This window comes from Manis javanica, chromosome 8 (genome assembly GCF_040802235.1).
Source record: "Manis javanica isolate MJ-LG chromosome 8, MJ_LKY, whole genome shotgun sequence".
Classification (NCBI taxonomy): Eukaryota; Metazoa; Chordata; class Mammalia; order Pholidota; family Manidae; genus Manis; species Manis javanica.
The window spans coordinates 113,035,511-113,041,510 of NC_133163.1; positions in this window are offsets into that span (position 1 = coordinate 113,035,511).

Genomic DNA, 6,000 nt, shown 5'->3' on the forward strand with positions numbered 1-6,000 from the left:
TTTACATGTCATAATAATGTGAAAAATAAATTTTTATCTTATCTCAACAGAGAAAAGGATGGAGGATGGATAAAAGTATGAGTATTAAACCTTCCTCTTTTATAGGAGGCAGTCAATAGATCCATTAAAGGGCTAAGCTGTGAAATAGCATTATAATGATGTTTTTTTGGAAATATGGTACAAATAATAAGGGTTGAAATTGGTAGCTTCTAGAAAGTGGGGCTTAAGTGTGGGACAGGCTGAGGCAGGGGATGGCGGTTTTTAGTTATAAGACTTATGAAGTATTTACTTTTAAAAATAATATACATGTTATTTTGATAAACATTAAAATAAAAGGACCAACTGTTAGAAAAAGGCAGATAAAAACAGCTCAAGCATATCAGAATTCATTGTCTCCAAAGTCACTCATAATAACTGAGCACTTACTGTACACCAGTCACCATAGTACTATAATATCCATTTTTACCGATGAGATTTATTGAAATTCACAATCAACAAGTAGCAGAGACAGGATTTGACCTCAGAGTGTCTGACCCCAGGGCTCTGATATGCCGTGCCCTGAAGCACCAAGCTCTGCTCTGAACTTTAGGAAGAGTAGAAGTTTTCGTGGGGGTGGGGATGGAGGAGCAGGGACAGGGCATGTGACAAGATCGTTCACAGAGTGCCACATGAGGCACAGCAGAGCCAGTGGGATGCAGCTTTGACTTAACACTGGCCAGAGGATACAGCTGTGGATTTGAGGCAAAGCCTTAGTGAGAATAACTCTGTGAAGAAGAGAACAACCTGCCCAGGGAAGCTTCCTGAGAGGGCAGCAGGGGCCCCTGCAAGAAGCAGAGCAGAGGTAACCCAGGCCTTCCATGAGGGACAGAGGGCAGAAAAGTACAGCTCCATCTAGAAGTGCAATGCACCGTGGTACGCCACGCTCGAGGAAAACTATTTAATCTAGACTAACACTGCACCCAACCCACTTACACAGTTGTAAGCTGCAAAAATAAAGATGTCTCCCAGAACAGAACAAAAAGACAAGATGGGAAACATGGAGAAATGTTCAGAGACATAGAGAATAGATCTAGTATGTCCAACATTTGTCTCAAATGAGTATTAGGAAAGAAGACAGCAAATTAGAAGGAAGAAATAGTAAAAGATAAACTAGAACAATATTATTTCAGGCTAAAAAAAAAAGATAAAAATCTTCAGATTAAAGGAGCCCACCAAGTGCCAAGCAGAGTTAATGAAAAGAATAACTATACTAAGGCACATCATGATGAAATTTCAGAACCCAAAGAATAAAGGAAAAAACCTAAAAGAATTCAGAGGGGAAAAGCATCTTGCCTCAAAAATACAATTCTGACAGTAGCTGTTTCATTTATCAAACCAAACTGCACTAAGTATGAAGCCATTTTTGCAAAATGAAGCTGTTTTTACAAAACACCTCAGAAATTCTGCCACCACATCTGATATGAAAAAAGTTATGCTAGAAAGTGTAAAAAGGTTTAGAGAACGCCAAAAAGAGACTGATAGAAGATACAAGAAATAACTTGGGTTTAGTCTGATCCAGAAGAATGGAATACAGCCAGACAGAAAATAAAATAATTCTTTAGGGTAGACACTTGAATGTTTCTCAATCAAGTTGCCATATTTTAATGACATGGATTATATTTCCTTTTTTATGCACCCAATACCACTTTAAAATGTTTCAGAATCATCCAAAACCCTTACATTTATTGATTCAGAACTTCTGGGAGTGGGGCTGAGGAAAGTGAATCTTTAACTGGCCCCTTAGGAGATTTATATCTACACTAACACTTGAGACTCAATGCATATTTGTTTCTAAATGAATTATATACAATCATAAAATACATCTCACTTATTGGTTTTTAATTTGTAGGAACAACCCATAAGTACAGATCAAAATGTAAAGCTATAAATGCTGACATGACAAAAAATATAGCTAACAGATTTGGGAAGTAGAAAAGGGAGAAGAGGTAAAAGGAAAGGAATTTTCTCTAGTTTATGTTATTTTAAATTATAATGGAAAGCTCTTGAGGGAAATAGCGATACCTGGACTGGGGCAGGGATAGTACTAGATGAACCCAGAACATCTTGTGCCGGAAAGTGAGGAAGTACTCAAACATGAATAGTGATGGACATGTGACGGAGACAGGAGCCAGCTTGATGGTGGTCCCACAGGCCACATTTGGAATCATTTGAGTATTGAAATAAATGATGACAGGAATAGGTTATAATATGTTGAATAATTTTTAAAGAATGCATGTGTTTCAATCTGATATTTTAAAATTAAACAAGAGAAAAAAAGAAGAGGAATTTTTTAAAGAAAAATGCCAGTGCATAAGTGTAGAAGAATTATGATGGAATTAGAAAAATCATTTTATAGCAGTAGACTCATAGTGAGAAGCGACTGCTGGTTACCATAAGGTAGGGATTCGGGTGGGTGGATGGAGAGGGTGAGGAGGATAAAGGGGCACAAAAATTCTCAATCATAATATAAGTTGGTCACGGGGATGGTAGTACAGCATGGAGAATATAGCTAATGATTCTGTAACATCTTCCTATGTTGACAGACAGTAACTGCACTAGTGAGGGTGAGGATTTAAAAATGTGAGTAACTGTTGAACCACTGCATTATATACTTGAAACCAATATGATTGTATATCAATGATACTTCAATAAAAAGAAAGAAGAAAAATCATTTTATCACCTCATAGTAATAAGTGATTCAGGCAAGACTCATTGAATACTAAAACCACTGAGTAAAAGATTATTGGAGAATGGGATACTCATGTGGTCTCTACCCATCACCCCACAGGCTACTCATGAAAGACAAGAGAAAAGGATTCTTTTGTAACAGAGGAATCTGGCAGATGACACCTTAATAACTTAACATCAAAAATCATGGGACAAACTGACAAGATGTGCCTGCTGATATGCTACCTTGAGAAAGTTATGACCCATCTATGTTCTGCCAAAAATGTACAAGCTGAATCTGATCGTGAGGAAACAAAAAAATCCAGATTGGGAGACATTCTGTAAAACAACTGACCTGGACTCTTTATAAATATTAGTACAGGAAAGAAAGGCGCAACTGTTCTATATTAAAAGAGACTGAAGAGATGGAACAACACAGTGCAGTATCTCATGAGTGACTGGATCCTGGACTGAAAAAAAAAATTAAAAGGGCATTCATTATTGGACAATTGTGGAAATTTGAATACGGATGTTTTATTGCATAATCTTATCAAGGCTACATTTTTCAGAATGGGAGAATTATATTGCAGTTATGGAGGAGAATGTCCTTATTCTTGGGGCGTGAGTGCTGAGGTATTTTGGGGAGAAATGGCACTATGCCTACAAGTGTTCCTCCAGTGGCTCAGCAGAAAGGAGAATGTGTACATATGTAGAGTGAGAGAAAGCTGAATCCGGAAAGCTGTTAACAGTTGATAAATGTAGGTGACTTTTTCCACCGTTCTGTAATTTAAAATTTTTCAAAATCAAAAGTTGGGGAAAGTAAAACCTAACTATTATGGTAATTAGCAGAAAAATAATAAGAAAATTGTTGAAAAGTGGTCATCTTTGGGGAGTAACACTGGGGTGGGCAAAAATGGAGACTTCTAGTATTTATTTTATGTATTTTTTAACTCTCTGGTTTTGCTATGTTTCTATATTACTTCTATATAAAGAGAACTAGGTTAATTAATAAAACATGTACAACAGAGGTTGCTCTGAGGATAGTAAGCTTCTATCCGTGGAGGCTTCTTCAATCCAGAAAAGAATTAATAAATATTATATTTAGCACCTATTAATGCTTGTTAAGCTTTTAGACCTCTTAATGAGTGCTGAGGTTCTTAGCGCTCAGTCAGGCTGTCTCAGCTTCATTTCTGTTCAACAATGGTACTTATTAAAAGGCATTACATTCTTTGGCTAAATCTTGCTAAGAGGAAAAAAATTGCAAAGGACATTAAACATCACTAATGTGAAGACATATTAAGATGTAGATCTTCAGAAATTGATAAAAATGACAAAATTAGTAGAGTCACATCTTGATTTTTATGTCTAATTATGTCTTTTCTTTTGCCAGGAAGTTGTTTGTCAATTTTGGTCTACCAGATAATTGAGGAACCTAATAAGTTTCACAGTTTATCCTTTGAATTCACTTTAACCAGTGTGGAAAAATGTCTTGCCCATATCACACTGCTGATTATTGGCAAATGCTCAGTGGGAAACCAGGCATCTTTCCATATATGCAAACCCCATAGTCTTGTGCTGATTCTCCCATGCTGTGTGAGTATGAGCAGGTCGCTCAACATCTCCTGGCCTCCATTTTTTTCACCTGTAAAGTCAAGCAGTAGGATTAGATGAACAAAATCAGACTCACTGTGCCTGATGTAGCATATATTTCACCTTCAGAAATGAAGGTCCCTCAAGTTTCTGCAACTCAGTAAGGTTCACCCTGCAAAGCAACCCTGCACTTGGCACACAAACTCATTTTATATTCTGATTCGTCTGAACAGAGCTTACCTTAATGTAGCCTAGGAACACTGATACGACAGCCTCAGGGATCCAGCAACAAGGAACCTCAGCGTGACCCAGTTTAGCTTCATTAGCTTAATCAGAGCAACAACAAAAACCTAAGAACTATAACACTCCTTAAAAAAAAAAGAAAAGAATAAGCTTTGCTAAAGGGTCATAATCATTTTTAATTCTGCATGAATCAAAAAATCGGCAACTGTGGACCAAGCTCAACACTAATCACTCCTGTGATTGTAAATGATACTAATGAATCCTTGGAAGCCTCAGAAAACCAGAATCCATGGTGGCTTCCAGTAGGGAGAAATTTAAAACCAGAAGGAACCTTAGAGATTATCTAATGACTTCATTTTATAGAAAGAAGAGGGAGAGGCAAAAAGGGGAAGTGACTTTTACCCAAGTTCACACTTGTCTGGGGCAGAGCCAGGATTATTAAAGCTCAGGCCTCCTGACCTTTCATCCAGTGGACATTCCTCATACAAAACACCAAAGCCTGACGCCCTGGGTAAGCTGAATCTCCTCACTATAACCAAGGTGGGTCTGAAATAATTCAGGAACACAGTATACCATGAGCTGTAGGAGACAGAGGAAGCATCTAAAAAGATAGGAATAGAAAACACAGTCAAGGTAGCCAAGAATATAAGCAGTGTGCTACACAGTACTAGTCCCCAGGAGTTTGGATAAAATCAAAGGAAAAAACAAAGGACACATATATCAAGATGCGTGTGTGTATGTGTTTTAAATAACACCTGTTAGGGGTTACCATATTATTACAAGAAAACATATTTGTTGCACATAAACTTTTTTTAAGCAGAGATAACTACTCTTAATTTTTTCCTCTTTTTTAAATTAAGGTATCATTGATATACATTCCTATGAAGGGTTCACAAGAAAAACAATGTGGTTGCTACATTCACCCATATTGTCGAGTCCCCCCCATACCCCATTGCAGTCACTGTCCATCAGTGTAACTACTCTTAATTTTTTAATAAATTTCCTTCTGACCATTCTTATACATAAATGTGCTCTTTCATTTTTCAGATCACTTTGCATAATTGTTTTATATTTTGCTTTTCTCTTTTTTCTTGAGAATTGTCACATGTAGAGACTATGAAAACAATTCCACTAAATAATATAAATTATTTTATACTTCATCTGTTGTTAGACACTAAGTAATACATTTTTCATTACAAAAAGTAATGCTGTGATTATATGTTCATAAAGTATATTTGAAAATAATCTTCATGGGTAAGATGGGCTATTCAACAAATGGTGTCAAGATAATACATAATTAGCTATGTGGATAAAAACTGAGCTGGGTCCATATACCAGTGGCTCAAAGATTGAAATGCTGAAAAACAAAATCATTAAAGTATTAAAGGGGAACATAGGAAAAATGTTTTATAATCTTGGAGAACTTTCTTATTATGGATTAGAAATTGGTCTTCCAAAAAA